Source organism: Bos indicus, chromosome 11 (genome assembly GCF_029378745.1).
Source record: "Bos indicus isolate NIAB-ARS_2022 breed Sahiwal x Tharparkar chromosome 11, NIAB-ARS_B.indTharparkar_mat_pri_1.0, whole genome shotgun sequence".
Taxonomy (NCBI): Eukaryota; Metazoa; Chordata; class Mammalia; order Artiodactyla; family Bovidae; genus Bos; species Bos indicus.
The window spans coordinates 11583875-11601228 of NC_091770.1; the positions used below are offsets into that span (position 1 = coordinate 11583875).

The window sequence follows — 17354 nt, forward strand, 5'->3', positions numbered from 1 at the left end:
CTTGGTGAGCGTCAAAACACTGTCCCAGATGTTACCTTTATATTCATGATACTGAAAGGACCTTCTGGGATGACAGATGCATTATTTGTCCTTCATTCAAGTTTTGTTGAAAGTTTCTGAGAAGGACCTTTATTTCAGGGTAGGAACAGTCAACATGGTGTTTTTGGAATTCATCTGGTGACCAGTTAAACAGCTAAAAATATCCTGAAACTTTAGGGTGTAAAAGGGAACCTTTAAAATAAAAGTCAAACCATCTTTATAGTGATGTAATTTTTTTTTTGCTAAGTTGTCTTTTTTTTGACCATGTATTCCTGTCAGTAAACAATGAGCACACTTACCCTCTTTAAAGTATATTTGTTTATAAATTATGTGCAAGTACTAAAATATTATATATTTTATAAAACATACATTGGAAAATAGAAATGTAAATGGATGAGATTAAGAGATTGATAGTAAGAATGTAAATGTTTTATTTCTGTACTTCAGTAGAAACTATTGCTCTGTTGAGGGTTTGTTTCTTTTTTTTTTTTTTTTTCTTTTTTTTTTTAAATTTAATTTTTAAAATTTTTTAATTTTTTTTTTTTTTTAAATTTCAGGTTTCTTAAGAATCATTTTCTACAGAGAATAGGGGGGCTTCCTGATTTGAGGCATCTGTATGAGCTGAATTTTTATATCTATCACAGTCCTACGAAGCCCAAGTACCTATTTTGCTAGTTTGTTCCTGAACCTGATAATGCACTTTATGTTTCTTTAGCAACTTCTGGAAAACTTAAGTTACTTGTAATCCAACTCAAGTTACTTGTAATCTCCACCACAGTGGAGAATGAGAAGAAGAGGATTTTATTTGATCCTTTAGGTAGATGGAAACATTCTTTTTAAAATCATTTATAGAGCATATATTACTTTGACTTTAGATCCAGTTCTATTCAGAATCATAGAATTTATAAAAATTATTGTAGGGACTTCCCTGGTGGTCCAGTGATTAAGACTACCTTCCAATGCAGAGTTCATGGGTTCAGTGTCTAGTCGGAGAGCTTACAATCCCACACGCCTGGGAACCAAAAAATAAAACAGGAGCAATATTATAACAGATTCAATAAAGACTTGAAAATGGTCCACACCAAAAAAATCTTAAAAAAAAGTACTGTAGAAATCATCTCATCTCATTTTTCTTTATTATGTAGGTTTTAGTGTGGTAATTTAGAATCCAGTCCTAGACTCTGGGGTTAGCCTACTTGGGCCCCATTTCAGGCTCTGTTCCTTATTTACTGTGTGATCTTGGGTGAGTCACTTTACCTTTTTGTGCCTTACTTTCCTCATCTGTAAAATGGGGCTGTAAGAGCATTCATCTTATGAGGGCTATTGTGAGAAACAGTGTCTCTCTTGTAGTCAGAGCTTCTACTAAATGTTGGCTATTATTACTACTATTCATTCATTGTTATTAATTTCAAAGAAATATGAAATGGAGTATTTAAATTAAAATTAAAACTGAAAAATTTCACTTATAAGTCTCCTATCAGCTATTTTGGTATTTTATGACAAAATGAAATATCTTTCTAGAGTTCTACTGCTTGGGTTTGAACTCTGGTTTTATTACTTACTAGCTATGCCGCCATGGTCAAATCAACTTATATTTGCCTCTGGTTTCTCATCATTTAAATGAGTGATAATAATAGTACCTATCCTGTAAAGTTATTGTAAGAATTAAATGAATGTGTAGGGGTTAGGAGAATTCTTGGATATAATGAGTGATTATTTTATCCTTTACAGATACTTAAAAATATATTTGTAAAGTTTAATTTTTAAAGTGGCGGTGGTGGTTTAGTCGCTAAGTCTTGTCTGACTCTTGCAACTCCATGGACTCTAGCCTGAGACTTCTCTGTCTATGAGATTTCCCAGGGAAGAATACTGGAGTGGGTTGTCAATTCCTTCTCCATGGTATTTTCTGACCCAGAGATTGAACATGGGTCAGAGGAGGGCATGGCAACCCACTCCAGTATTCTTTCCTGGGAAATCCATGGACAGAGGAGCCTGGGGGGCTACAGTCCACAAGGTCTCAGAGTCGGACATGACTAAAGTGACTTAGCACTTAGCTCTCCTGCATTGCAGGTAGATTTTTTACCTTTATGACCGACTGACTCATCAGGGCAGCCCTTTATTTTGGTTTAATTTTTAATGTCTGTGATGCTGGTTCAGTCCCTGGGTTGGGAAGATCCTCTCGAGGAGGACATAGCAACCCACTCCAGTATTCTTGCCTGGAGTAGTGACTGAGCACACACGTGCGAAGGTATTCTTGGTTACCACAGGAAAGAGTTGTTTTTATGTCATTCTCCCATTTAAAACCTTGGTTAAATTATTGCTAACAAAAGAGATTTTTTTTGGGGGGGCAGAATCTGAATATGATGAAAGGTATAGTTCCTTTCCCAGTAATAACAACCACGAAGAAATTTTGTAATAGTTTTGGAATGGCCTTTTAGAGGGCTAGCCTGACTTTGAAGACCTTTTCAGTCTAGCCATAATCTAGCTGTCCTTTTGTTCTGACCCTGTCTCCTAACCCAATTACTCTGGTTTTTTTTTTTTTTTAGTTATTGCTTCTCAAACCTGGCTGTACCTGAGAAATGTACATAAAATTATGTATCCATAATTAACTCCTTCCCTTTCCAGGCAAGGTTGAGAACCACTGATACAGACACATTGGATTGTTATATTCCTGGAGAATTTAATCTCTTCCTTTTCTTTTACTCAGCTCCTCTAGATGAATTCCTAGTATTTTTTCAAGGTCTGAGTGAGATGGTGCTTATTCTGTTATGTTTCCCTGACTCAATTCCTATTAGAACTTTTCTGTTATTTCTTTACACTTAGATTTCACACTTTTTATAATTTCTGTTATAACAGTTAACTCATTATGTTTAGTTCACATTTGTATTCTGAGCAGGTTATGAATTCCTTGTTTCTAGCACCTGCTACACTCATTGGGTCATGTTAGGTCAGTTCACTTCAGTCGCTCAGTCGTGTCCGACTCTTTGTGACCCCACGGACTGCAGCACGCCAGGCTTCCCTGTCCATCACCAACTCCTGGAGCTTACTCGAACTCATGTCCCTTGAGTCAGTGATGCCATCCAACCATCTCATCCTCTGTCGTCCCCTTCTCCTCCTGCCTTCAATCTTTATTAGCATCAGGGTTTTTTCCACTGAGTCATTTCTTCACGTCAGGTTGCCAAAGTGTTGGAGTTTCACCTTCAGCATCTGATGCTGAAACTGAAAGCTGAAACAATATTCAGGATCGATTTCTTGTAGGATGGACTGATTTCATTTCCTTGCAGTCCAAGGGACTCTCAAGAGTCTTCTCCAGCACCACAGTTCAAAAGCATAAATTCTTCAGTGCTCAGCTTTCTTTATAGTCCAACTCTCACATCCATACATGACTACTGGAAAACCATAGCTTTGACTAGACGGACCTTTGTTGGCAAAATAACGTCTCTACTTTTTACTATGCTGTCTAGGTTTGTCGTAGCTTTTATTCCAAGGAGTAAGCGTCTTTTGATTTCATGGCTGTAGTCACCATCTGCAGTGATTTTGGAGCCCCCAAAAATAAATTCTGTCACTGTTTCCATTGTTTCCCCATCTATTTGCCATTAAGTGGTGGGACCGGATGCCATAATCTTAGTTTTCTGAATGTTGAGTTTTAAGCCAACTTTTTCACTCTTTTCTTTCACTTTTATCAAGAGGCTCTTTAGTTCTTCTTCACTTTCTGCCATAAGGGTGGTGTCATCTGCATATCTGAGGTTATTGCTATTTCTCCTGGCAGTCTTGATTCCAGCTTGTGCTTCATCCAACCCAGCATTTCGCATGATGTACTCTGCATATAAGTGAAGTAAGCAGGGTGACAATATACAACCTTGATGTACTCCTTTCTCGATTTGGAACCAGTCAGTTGTTCCATGTCCAGTTCTAACTGTTGCTTCTTGACCCACATACAGATTTCTCAGGAGGCATGTCAGGTGGTCTGGTATTCTCATCTCTTGAAGAATTTTCCACAGTTTGTGGTGATCCACACAGTGAAAGGCTTTGGCATAGTCAATAAAGCAGAAGTAGAGGTTTTTCTGAAACTCTCTTGCTTTTTCGATGATCCAGTGGATGCTGGCAATTTGACCTCTGGTTCTTCTGCCTTTTCTAAATCCAGCTTGAACATCTGGACATTCACGGTTCATGTACTGTTGAAGCCTGGCTTGGAGAATTTTGAGCATTACTTTGCTAGCATGTGAGATGAGTGCAATTGTGCAGTAGTTTGAATATTCTTTGGCATTGCCTTTCTTTGGGATTGGAATGAAACTGAAATTGACCTTTTCCAGTCCTGTGGCCACTGCTGAGTTTCCCACATTTATGGCATATTGTATGCAGCACTTTCACAACATCATCTTTTAGGACTGATATTCCATCACCTCCACTAGCTTTGTTCGTTGTGATGTTTCCTAAGGCCCACTTGACTTCACATTCCAGGATGTCTGGCTCTAGGTAAATGATCACATGTTAGGTACTCAGTGTTTATTTTGATCATTTGTCAAATAAACTTACTGAACTCATTCATCTGCTTATGTTTAGACTGTAGCATTTCAGCACCTTCTCTAAGAAGTGAGTAAAGGAAAGATATGTATAAAGTGGTAGGAACTGATTAAAGTGTTTTTGATTATTAGTGTACTTTATATGAGTGAACTTTCTTTTTCTGTTTGTAGCTCTACGTCTCAACCAAGTATCTGGGTGATGTTCACCAAATTTCAAGAGTACCTTTAGGATTGTTTGACATTGTTTTTGGGGAGCTCTGTAGGGAGGATTACCCCCAAACTACACAGTTATCATTGCAGAGCAGCTGATAGGGAGTTAGGTTAAGAGTCCCATGTGGCTGCCAGTTTGGAGAGTCATGCCATACATAGTTAAGCTGCCATAGATGGAGAAACAGTAGTTTCAAATGTTGGCTCCAAATCAAAGGTCAAATGATGAGTTATATGTGTGTTTTATCAGAATTGAGCTGCTCCTAACAAGGGCAGCTCTATATTGCATGAAACAGAATTTCTCTGTTTATATAATGATTAATGAGTATACTGAGCAATGTGGCAGTGGTTAGTGCGAAGGCAATTAGTTGTTGATAAATCAGTATTCATCTCTCATCCCTAATACTGAGGAGTACTTCCCTTTTAAAATGAGGTTTAGAGCAGCTCTTGCTGGCACACCATGGCTCCACTGGAGAGACTGAGGCTCAATTTAGTTTTCTCAGCATTCTTTCTCTTCCATTTTATTAATGTGTCTTACATACTGTCTACCAGCTCTTTGCCCATATCGTATTTGTTGTTCTAGGTACATATTATTCCAGTATCTTGTTTTCTAATATACCTTTTTCTTTCTAGTGCATCTTAACCTTCCCAGTGGTAAAAGGGGCTCATCTCCCAGTTGAAGTATTCCCCTTTATTAGTTTTGTTTTTTCCTGACGCTGTACCTAATGATTTCTTTTTACATCTCATTTACCTGTTTGTAAGGGTTGTCCTTTCAACCATTTTCCACCTCAGAGCCAAACCTACTCTTCAAGGCCCACTTGAAGTGTCTGTCATCTCTTTTCTCCTAACTCCTTCAGGTAGTTAAAGTAGTTCATTTTCTTTGCTTCAGAACAACACTGTTCATATCTCTGTTATGGAATTTATAACATTATTCTTGCCTGTCAATTCCTTCTTTCCCCTCAAGACTGAATATTTTATCCTTCTGTGAATATTTGGGATGGGTGAGGCATAAGCCTTTATCTGTGTTACAAATGCAGCCTGTTCTTAGGCAGATCAGTTTTAGAAAGTAGTATATACGGGAGCTATGGGTCTGAGTTGAATTCTTGAGAAACCGTATGCCCATTTACTGTTTGGAAACTCTGTGTATGTTCTTTGTGTACCTTTTGTGTAGATATGTGAAAATCTTTAGCTTATACATCAGATTACATGTCAAGGAAATGGTCACATCACCAGTGTACATAATAGTTAAAACATGGAAATGATTCAGATGTACAAAAACAATAGGATGGATGAATATTATATGTTCAGATTGTAGAACAGTATATAATAATGAAAATGGATGACTCATAGGTAAGGTAGAACCACATGGATTCAGCTCATTATTTATGTAATACTGAAAGAAACAGGGCACAACAGAATGTCTTGTATTCAGTTTGTGTAATATTCCAGAATGAGCAAAGCTAACCAATCTTGTTTATAGGTGCATATGTATATGGTAAGATATAGAAGAGAACAAGAAAATGATTATCACAAACTCAGGGTAGTGGTTACCTCTGGGGAAGGAAAGTGAGATAGTGATTAGGGAGTGATACTTGGTAGGGCAAAAGTAATGATTATAAGTGACCCAGTGAGTTTGGGCATATTATCTAACCTTTTAACCTCAGTTTCTTTAATTGGAATAATGTAACTACTTTATGAAGGTTGTAAGGATTAAGAGAGATAACCTATATAAAGCAGTTAGCTCAGTGTCTGGCTAATAGTTAAAACTAAATAAATGATAATATTGTCCTTATTATATTGTTTCTCTCACCATGACTTGAAGTAGATGCTATAGACTTTTGGTACGGAGGATAAAGTTCAAAAAAAGTGGATGAAATTGAAATAAGAAAATCTAGAAATAATGAAAAGGACAAGGAAACTACATTTAGGAACTACTGAACTACTGTGTCATATGTCTTGCTAGGTGAGTACATTATTTAATCTTCAAAATAACCCTGAGGCCAGATTCAGTTATATTATAATAGCCAGAGTTAACCCATATCTTGTGGCCTAGGTGTCACTATTACCATTTCATGTCAGATTGGTTAGGTAACTTTCCCAGGGTTCTACAACCAATAAGTAATAGAGCTGGAATGTAAAGCAAGAAATTTCCCCACTGTGCTGTTATAATGATTAAATTTAACTTGTAAGTTGCCAGAAGATAGTCTACATTTGTTGTACCTGTAAATGCTCACAGAATTATTTAACGAGATTTATCCTGAGAGATTTCTCTTGAAGAACATTAGAGTATATTCATTTCCAGAGAGGGACTCCATTTTTCTATGGCTGTGCAACAGAGTCTGGTTAAACTACTGTAGTTTATTCTGGACTTCCAGGATTAATTCTGATTTAATAGGATCGATTCTGGAATGCTGAAGTTGAGTTTTGAAGAAATTATTTGGAATCTAAATTTCAGTGAATTCAACATTAGAAGACAGAAACTTACAGGGTTGGTTGCTAAAGAATATCTCATGTTGAATTATTGTGCTCACTGTCTTAGGTGTTTACTGCAGTGAAGCCAAGTGTGATAGTGTGCAATCAGATTTTCAATATACTCCAAGGATTAAAAAGATGAGTTAATCAAGAATTGCTTATCTACTAGGGATATATCCTTTGGGTATTGACTCCTTCCCTGTTGTGTTTGCTCTCTTCATTATTATTTCTTAATAAGCATTTATATAGCCCTTAGTTTTAAATTTATTTTTAATTGGCCTATTTTCAGTTCAGAAAGCATGGTTAGTATTGCTCTCAGTTTAAGTAGGTAAAGTTAAGTGGCTTCCAAAAACCACCCAGAGAGATTGTAGTGATATCAAGATGTATATCCCCAGCTCCAGATTGCTTTTAATGCCAGTATTAATCATCTTATCTAATTTTCTAGACTCTTGTTTTCTACTGAGAAGTTTTGAGTTAAAATGGGCCACTTTGTTTTGATTGGAGGATAATTGCTTTACAGTGTTGTGTTGGTTTCTGCCATACAACAGTGTGAATCGGTCCCAAGTGTACACATGTCTTCTCTCTTGAGACTCCATAAAATGGACCACTTTTATCTTGTCTCCTACATTACTTAAGAAAGGAGCTATGAACAGTTTGTTCCCTCTTTAGGTTAAAAATTTTTGGAGAACAGAGGAAGCTGAAAGCATAGCTTTGTGTCCCAGAAACTACCCGAGAGACCTTTTAATAAGGTGGGACTTCTCTGTGTCCCAGAAACTACTTGAGAGAACTTTTAATAAGCTAATTATTGCACTTTAAAAAAAAATCCCTGTTTTCACATTATTTTTGTTTCCTGTTGAAGAGCATATTGTGGATTAGGTCCCCCCTGAAGTTGTGGCATTGATGGCTACTAAATACACAGTTTTCTTACTTCTTTTTAATTGAAAAAAAAAAAAAAATCTCTCTTTTGCTACTTAAGTTATAGAAACTCACTGCTTACTGCTTCTATGTAACTGCTTTTTCTAAGGCTTATTTAATTTAACTTAGTATTTTCATTCTTGGATTTAAAAATTAAAAAAGTTAATAAAGGCTCCGGCCATATCAGCCTGAAGGTGCCCGATCTCGTCTGATCTCAGAAGCTAAGCAGGGTCGGGCCTGCTTAGTATCTTAAAAAAAAAAAAAAAAAAAGTTAATAAAGGTTTGTAGTGTTTTATTGGGAGAAGGCAATGGCACCACACTCCAGTACTCTTGCCTGGAAAACCCCATGGATGGAGGAGCCTGGTAGGCTGCAGTCCATGGGGTCGCAAACAGTTGGACATGACTGAGTGACTTCACTTTCACTTTTCACTTTCATTCATTGGAGAAGGAAATGGCAACCCACTCCAGTGTTCTTGCCTGGAGAATCCCAGAGACGGGGGAGCCTGAAGGGCTGCCGTCTATGGGGTCGCACAGAGTCGGACACAACTGAAGTGACTTAGCAGCAACAGCAGCAGCAGCAGTGCTTTATTGGAGTTTTTGTGGTAGAAGCTGGGAATACACTCAATAGACCAATCCATTTCAGCTGACTGTGTTAGAGAGTAAGGGGATTTTTATGGCTGCCAGGTGGAAATTCCTTTTCCTAGTTGGCCTTGTGCTATTCTTCTGAGTGTGGCCTTCTTAAGGGGGTCTATGAACATTTAGGTAGATTGGTATAAGACAACAAAATTTATAAAAATAGCATCAGAAAGATTTTGCTTTCTATTAGATGGCATAGTTTTCCCTCCCAACTTCAGGGAGTGTTAGTGTATGAGTGTGTTAAGTTCTGCCACTCTGCCCTCTGCTGCCCTTTTTTTAAGCAATGTAGGTTTAGTAATTAATTATTAGCATTTGCCATATTAACTCTACACAGTTTCCTCTTTGAGCATCAAATTGGCTTTTTATTATATAGTTAAGAGAAAGTTCAGGTTGGTATCCACTAGGTAGTTAGTAGTTCTGATTTTCACATTCTTCCTGAAATGTAGAACATTTTGACTTCTGAATCAGAAAATAGAGCAGTTTTCTTTCTGATGTTAATCATGACATAAACATTAAACATATAATCACACCCACAGTTTAGGAACTTGGGAGGCACAGCTAAAATGAGGAAGTAGGAATTGGATATCATTAATTTACCTTCAGCTCAGAAGATACTGAGTTGTCAAGAACCCTAGTGTCTCCAAGCTGTGCCTCAGCAAGTTAAGCAGGCACACCCATCCTAGTCTCTCCAGACTTTTTCATTGTATACTCCTTGGAGGTGGGGATAAAGTAGAGCGAGGAAGGTAAGAAACTAGCATTTATTGATTGGTGCAAGATGTATTATGTATCTTAGGTCATTTAATAATAACAGCAATGTTCTTATAGATATTAGTATCCCCATTTTATAACTGAGGAGACTGAGGTTCAGATAAGTTAAATAATTTGCCCAAAGTCACATACTCATAGTAAGTAGAGGAGAAGTATTTTTGAATTAAAAAAACAACTATGTTGTTTTTAGGTCACTGTGATGACAGTATAATCAGGTACATTTGAATTAGAGATCTCAGATGAAAAATGGTTCATTTAGCATCTTGTGGGGCTTCCCAGGTGGCTCAGTGGTAAAGAAAATGCCTACCAATGCAGGATGCACTGCAGACTTGGATTTGATCCCTGGGTTGGAAAGATCCCCTGGAGAAGAAAATGACAACCCACTCCGGTATTCTTGCCTGGATAATCCCATGGACAGAGGAGCCTGGCAGGCTACAGTCCATGGGGCTGAAAAGAGTTGGACACAACTGAGTGCACATGCACAAGCATCTTGTAGTTGGGTAAATTGTCTCACGTGATCAGCAGTCTGGGTGGGATTTGTTAATACTGCTTCGTAGAAGGTGGTTGACAAAGGTCTTAGTTCTTTTGGGATTTGATAGTGCTAAGTAAAGAACTTGTTGACATGTTTTGTGCGTTTCCTCACCCTGATAAAGAAATGGTGGAAAATTGCAAGTTAAACTAGTCTTAAATACAGCTGAATTCCATCACATCAGCATTCTCAGAGGAGATGGCGCCAAACATGGCACCACACCCAGAATCAGCCAGGCACACCCAATTAGAGAGTCTAAATCAAGAATTTAGTGGAGAGGTTGTGACTCATCCCAGGATCTTGGAGAAAAAAGCTGACATTAAGCTCTCAGGAGGAAACTCAGGAAAAGAATGGGATTCTTGCTCATTTGCTGGTGGTAGCATCAAGGACAGTCTTGATACTCCTGAAGGATGTATGTTAAGAATCTGCAGCTTCAGAACACTGCTAAATGTTGATGCGGGGTAGTTTCCTGGGCTCATGCATGGGCTAAATGACTAGCCTTCACACTTATGTTAATACCGACTCATGTCCATCTGGTTGGTGATGCCATCCAACCATCTCATCCTCTGTTGGCCCCTTCTCCTCCTGCCTTCAGTCTTTCCCAGCATCACGGTCTTTTCCAATGCGTCAGTTCTTTGCATCAGGTGGCCAAAGTATTGGAGTTTCAGCTTCAGCAACCGTCCTTCCAATGAATATTCAGGACTGATTTCCTTTAAGATTGACTGGTTTGATCTCCGTGCAGTCCAAGGGACTCTCAAGAATCTTCTCCAACACCACAGTTCAAAAGCATCAATTCTTCCACATTATCTACCCCAAATTTCTCTTTCTTTTCCCAGTCACATGTTATGATTACATGCCCTTGGTCCTTGGAAGTTAGATGTGGCCATGTGAGTTGCTTTGACCTGTGTTGTGTGAGCTGAAGTCATCTTAGTCTCTGCCACAGTGACCTGTAGCTCTCTGATAAGGCTGTGGGCCAAATATGGTCTGTTGTCTGTATTTTTAAATAAAGTTTTATTGGAACATGCTGCTGCTACTGCTGCTAAGTCGCTTCAGTTGTGTCTGACTCTGTGCGACCCCATAGACTGCAGCCCACCAGGGTCCCCCATCCCTGGGATTCTCCAGGCAAGAACACTGGAGTGGGTTGCCATTTCCTTCTCCAATGCATGAAAGGGAAAAGTGAAAGGGAACTCGCTCAGTCGTGTCAGACTCTTCGCGACCCCATGGTCTGCACCCTACCAGGCTCCTCCGTCCATGGGATTTTCCAGGCAAGAGTACTGGAGTGGGGTGCCATTGCCTTCTCCATTATTGGAACATAGCCATACTTATTTGTTTATGTATTATCTGTGGCCACTTTTGCACTACAATAGCAAAGTTAAATGGTTGTTATAGAGACCGTATGGCCTATAAAGCTGAATATATTTACTATATGGCCATTTACAGAAAAGTTTTGTTGACAGCTTTTCTGGATGTTGGCTCCTTCTTAGAATGAGGACTTTGTAGAGCAGAGACTCCTACTGACCCACAGTGGAGATATGCATATGCCATCAACAAGAAATAAATCTTTATTCTTTTAAGTCACTGATATTTGGGAGTTGTTTGTTATAGTGGTGTAATCCAGCCTGTCTGACAGTTGGGCTCTTATAGGAAAAATGTTTCAGTGGTTCAGAGAGGAGGAACCCTTATGGATAGTAGCAATGTGGAACAAAGATGGATAGCAGTGTTATGGTAATGTTGTAAAACTGTGAGACTGTTAAGCTCAACTGTTTAGATTTTGTTTAGAATCCTCAGTATGGAATCAAGACTTATGATTTTTTTCAATGGACAGAAGAATAGTATGGTGGGAACTTTATGGTAAAAAGCTTAATCTGCGAATAGTTATCAAAAGGTTGGGAGCATTTGTTGAATCAGGAATTTGATCTATGTAAAACGAATGTTCCTGCAAACTGGACTGACAGTGGTTTAAATGGAGTTTTTTTTCTTTTTAATTTAACAATTTGCAGTGACTTAGTTTCTTGTCCTGTTTAATGCTTAATAGCAATCTCAGATTTTCTGAAATTTGAGCTGTTACACAAGTGAGGAATCCTCACTGTAAAGAGAATTGTGATAATTGAGGGCAAGTTTTTAAAAAAATTTTTCTTCCCTTTTTCTTTGATTTCCTCTTTTTTAGATAAAGCAAAACATCAAATACTGCCATCAACTCAGTGAACTTGGTGTCACTACCTAACTTGGTGTCAGGTAGCCAAAGGGAGTTTAAATGGAAAAACAGTCACTTTAGAGTTAGATCTTACTGCATCTCCTGTAACTTCATCTGCTGTATATCTGCTGAAGGAAACCTTCGTCAATTTGCCATGTTACATGAATACAGCTCAAGGCTGATGAGTCTAGCTAATGGTTTGTCAATTTGGTTTTTCTCAAAGAACCAGCTTTTAGTTTTATTGATCTTTTCTATTGTCTCCTTCATTTCTTTTTCATTTATTTCTGCTGTGATCATTATGATTTGTTTCCTTCTACTGTGGGTTTTTTTTTGTTCTTTTTCTAGTTTCTTTAGGTGTAAGGTTAGGTTGTTTATCTGTCTCTTGTTTCTTGAGGTAGGCTTGTATTGTATAAAACTTCCCTCTGCATTGCTTTTGCTGCATTCACAGGTTTTGAGTTGTTGTGTTTTCATTGTCATTTGTTTCTATGCATATTTTGATTTCCTTTTTGATTTTTTCAGTGATCTGTTGGTTATTCAGAAGCATGTTGTTTAGTCTCCATGTATTTGTTTTTCATAGTTCTTTTTTTTTTTTTCGTGTAGTTGGTGTCTAATCTAGGTCAGAGATTATGCGTTGTGGTCAGAGAAGATGCTTGAAATGATTTTACTTTCTAAAGATTTACCAAGGCGTGATTTGTGGCCCAAGATGTGATCTATCCTAGAAAATGTTCCATGTGCACTTGAGAAAAAAGTGAAGTCTATTGTCGTTGGATGAAGTGTGCTGTAGATATCAGTTAGGTCCAACAGGTCCAATGTATTATTTAAAACCTGTGTTTCCTTAATAATTTTCTGTTCAGATGATCTGTCTGTTGGTATGAGTGGGGTATTAAAGTCCCCCACTATTACTCTGTTACTGTGCAGTTCAGTCACTCAGTTGTGTCTGACTCTTTTTGACCCCATGGACTGCAATACGCCAGGTTTCCCTGTCCATTACCAACTCACAGGCTTGCTCAAACTCATGTACATGGAGTTGGTGATGCCATCCAACCATTTCATTCTCTGTTGTCCCCTTCTCCTCCTGTCTTTAATCTTTCCCAGCATCAGGTCTTTTCCAATGAGTCAGTTCTTTGCATCAGGGGGCCAGAGTGTTCGAGTTTCAGCTTCAGCATCTGTCATTCCAATGAATATTCAGGATTGATTTCCTTTAGGATTGACTGGTTTGATTTCCTTGCAGCCCAAGGGACTCTCAAGAGTCTTCTCCAACACCACAGTTCAAAAGCATCAATTCTTTGGCACTCAGCTTTCTTTATAGTCCAACTCTCACATCCATACATGACTACTGGAAAAACCACAGCTTTGACTATATGGACCTTTGTTGGCAAAGTAATGTCTCTGGTTTTTAATATGCTGTCTAGGTTGGTCATAGCTTTTCTTCCAAGAAGCAAGCGTCTTTTAATTTCATGGCTGCAGTCACCATCTGCAGTGATTTTGAAGCCCCTAAAATAAAGTCTGTCACTGTTGCCATTGTTGCCCATCTATTTGCCATGAAATGGTGGGACTGGATGCCATGATCTTAGTTTTCTGAATGTTGAATTTTAAGCCAACTTTTTCACTCTCCTCTTTCACTAAAGAGGCTCTTTAGTTCTTCACTTTCTGCCATAAGGGTGGTGTCATCTGCATATCTGAGGTTATTGCTATTTCTCCTGGCAGTCTTGATTCCAGCTTGTGCTTCATCCAGCCCAGCATTTCACATGATATACTTGGCATATAAGTTAAATAAGCAGGGTGACAATATACAGCCTTGATTACTCCTTTCCTGATTTAGAACCAGTCTGTTGTTCCATGTCCAGTTCTAACTGTTGCTTCTTGACCTGCATACAGATTTCTCAGGAGAAGGTCAGGTGGTCTGATATTCCCATCTCTTTAAGAATTTTCCACATGATCATGATGGATATTTGGGTGTTGTTCATAATCTGCTTTAGTTCAAGGAGCCAGTCATACCACATGCTGGACCAGGTAGAGCCACAAGCAACAGGGTTAGTCTGGGGAGGAACAAGTGAGAGGGTAACAGATAGGAAGGCTGGAGACCCCCAAACAGAGGAAATAGGCTGCAAGTGTCAGATATTTTTATCTCTCTCTTAAGCAGCAGGAGGAAGCAAACTACAAGTGTCAGATCTTTTTTCCCTTTCATATACAAAATTAAAAGGAGATTTCTTTTAAAATTCTGTGCTGCCATGACGACACTTGGTTCCACCTGAGCTTAACTTTTCTCAAACCTTGAGCTAACCAATGCATTTTTCTTACATAAGTATTTTTCTTAAGCTATGTTAATGAACTATGTATTTACCCTAGACTCTGTCTTTCTTCAAGTCAATTCCACCTAAGACTCAGAACTGATAATGGCTCAACAAACCAATATGTTTTACTGATACAATTGTTCTTCAGTGTATTTTAATAAGACTATGTATTTGCTTGGAAACCTGCCCTTCTTCAAGATTCATGTCAATTGTTTTATGGCCTGTGATGACTCACCTTGTGCCAGTGTTATCTCAAAATGCATGTTGTGGGTGAGGGGCCTGGTGCCACTCTCTGAGTTTGGAGACATTTCCTTTCTCTAATTAGCAGCCTGCTAGTAGGTATATAGCATGGCCCCACCCATCAGAACAAGACCCAGTTTCCCCACAGTCAATTTCTCCCATCAGGAAGCTTCTATAAGACTCTTATCCTTCTCCTTATCCTTATCAGAGGGCAGACAGAATGAAAACCACAATCACAGAAAACTGATCACATGGACTACAGCCTTGTCTAACTCAATGAAACTATGAGCCATGCCATGTAGGACCACCCAAGACGGATGGGTCGTAGTGGAGAGTTCTGACAAAAAGTGGTCCACTGGAGAAGGGAATGGCAAACCACTTCAGTATTTTTGCCTTGAGGACCCCATGAACAGTATGAAAAGGCAAAAAGATAGGACACAGAGAGATGAATTCCCCAGGTCAGTAGGTGCCCAATATACTACTGGAGATCAGTGGAGAAATAACTCCAGAAAGAATGAAGAGATAGAGCCAGAACAAAAACAACACCCAGTTGTGGATGTGACTGATGATGGAAGTACAGTGTGATGTTGTAAAGAACAATATTGCATAGGAACGTGGAATGTTAGATCCATGAATCAAGGTTAAGTTGGAAGTGGTCAAACAGGAGATGGCAGGAATGAATATTGACATTTTAGGAATCAGTGAACTAAAATGGACTGGAATGGGCGAATTTAACTCAGATGACCATTATATCTACTACTGTGGGCAAGAATCCCTTAGAAGAAATGGAGTAGCCCTCTTGGTCAACAAAAGAGTCCGAAATGCAGTACTTGGATGCAGTCTCAAGACACAGAGTGATCTCTGTTCATTCCCAAGGCAAACCATTCAATATCACATTAATCCATGTCTATGCCCTGACCAGTAATGCTGAAGAAGCTGAACAGTTCTATGAATACCTACAAGACTCTCTAGAACTAAAACCCAAAAGAGATGTTCTTTTCATTATAGGGGACTGAAATGCAAAAGTAGGAAGTCAAGAGATACCTGGAGTAACAGGCAAATTTGGCCTTGAAGTACAGAATGAAGCAGGGCACAGGCTAACAGAGTTTTACCAAGAGAATGCACTGGTCATAGCAAACACCCTCTTCCAACAACACAAGAGAAGACTCTATACATGGACATCACCAGATGGTCAGTACCGAAATCAGACTGATTATATTCTTTGCAGCCAAAGATGGAGAAGCTCTATACAGTAATCAGAAACAAGACTGGGAGCTGACTGTGGCTCAGATCATGAGCTCCTTATTGCCAAATTCAGACTTAAATCGAAGAAAGTAGGGAAAACCACTAGACCATTTAGTTATGACCTAAATCAAATCCCTTATAATTATACAGTGGAAGTGACAAATAGATTCAAGGAATTAGATCTGATAGAGTGCCTGAAGAACTATGGATGGAGGTTCGTGACGTTGTACAGGAGGCAGCGATCAAGACCATCCCCAAGAAAAAGAAATGCAAAAAGGCAAAATGGCTCTGAGGAGGCCTTACAAATAGCTGTGAAAAGAAGAGAAGCTAAAGGCAAAGGAGAAAAGGAAAGCTATACCCATTTGAATGCAGAGTTCCAAAGAATAGCAAGGAGAGATAAGAAAGCCTTCTTCAGTGATCAGTGCAAAGAAATAGAGGAAAACAATAGAATGGGAAAAACTAGAGATCTCTTCAAGAAAATAAGAAATACTAAGGGAACATTTCATGCAAAGATGGGTACAATAAAGGACAGAAATGGTATGATCTAACAGAAGCAGAGGATATTAAGAAGAGGTGGCAATAGACAGAAGAACTATACAAAAAAGATCTTCATGATCCAGATAACCACGATGGTGTGATCACTCGCTAAGAGCCAGACATCCTGGCACATGAATTCAAGTGGGCCTTAGGAAGCATCACTATGAACAAAGCTAGTGGAGGTGATGGAATTCCAGTTGAGCTATTTCAAATCCTAAAAGATGATGCTGTGAAAGTGCCGCATTCAATATGCCAGCAAATGTGGAAAACTCAGCAGTGGCAACAGGACTGGAAAGGTCAGTTTTCATTCCAATCCCAAAGAAGTAAGTAAGTAAGTGAAGTCACTCAGTCGTGTCTGACTCTTTGTGACCCCATGGACTGTAGCCTACCAGGCTTCTCCGTCCATGGGATTCTCCAGGCAAGAATACTGGAGTGGGTTACCATTTCCTTCTCCAGGGGATCTTCCCAACCCAGGGATCGAACCCGGGTCTTCCGCATTGGAGGCAGACACTTTAACCTCTGAGCCACCAGGGAAGATAATCCCAAAGAAAGGCAATACCAAAGAATGGCCAAAGAATGTTCAAACTACTGCACAATTGTACTCATCTCACATGCTAGCAAAGTAATGCTCAAAATTCTCCAAGCCAGGCTTCAACATTATGTGAACTGTGAACATCCAGATGTTCAAGCTGGATTTAGAAAAGGCACAGGAGCCAGAGATCAAATTACCAACATCCATTGGATCATCAAAAAAA

The 17354-nt window shown here is 38.9% G+C and overlaps 1 protein-coding gene and 1 non-coding gene across 5 annotated transcripts in view; one reads left to right on the forward strand and one right to left on the reverse strand.

Annotated features, from left to right (window-relative positions):
• The window catches only part of EXOC6B (exocyst complex component 6B), a 722047-nt gene that overhangs the window by 34164 nt on the left and 670529 nt on the right, over positions 1 to 17354 (forward strand). The window lies entirely within an intron of this gene.
• On the reverse strand, positions 17062 to 17133 carry TRNAW-CCA (transfer RNA tryptophan (anticodon CCA)). The gene has a single exon. It is a non-coding gene; the product is annotated as a tRNA-Trp (tRNA).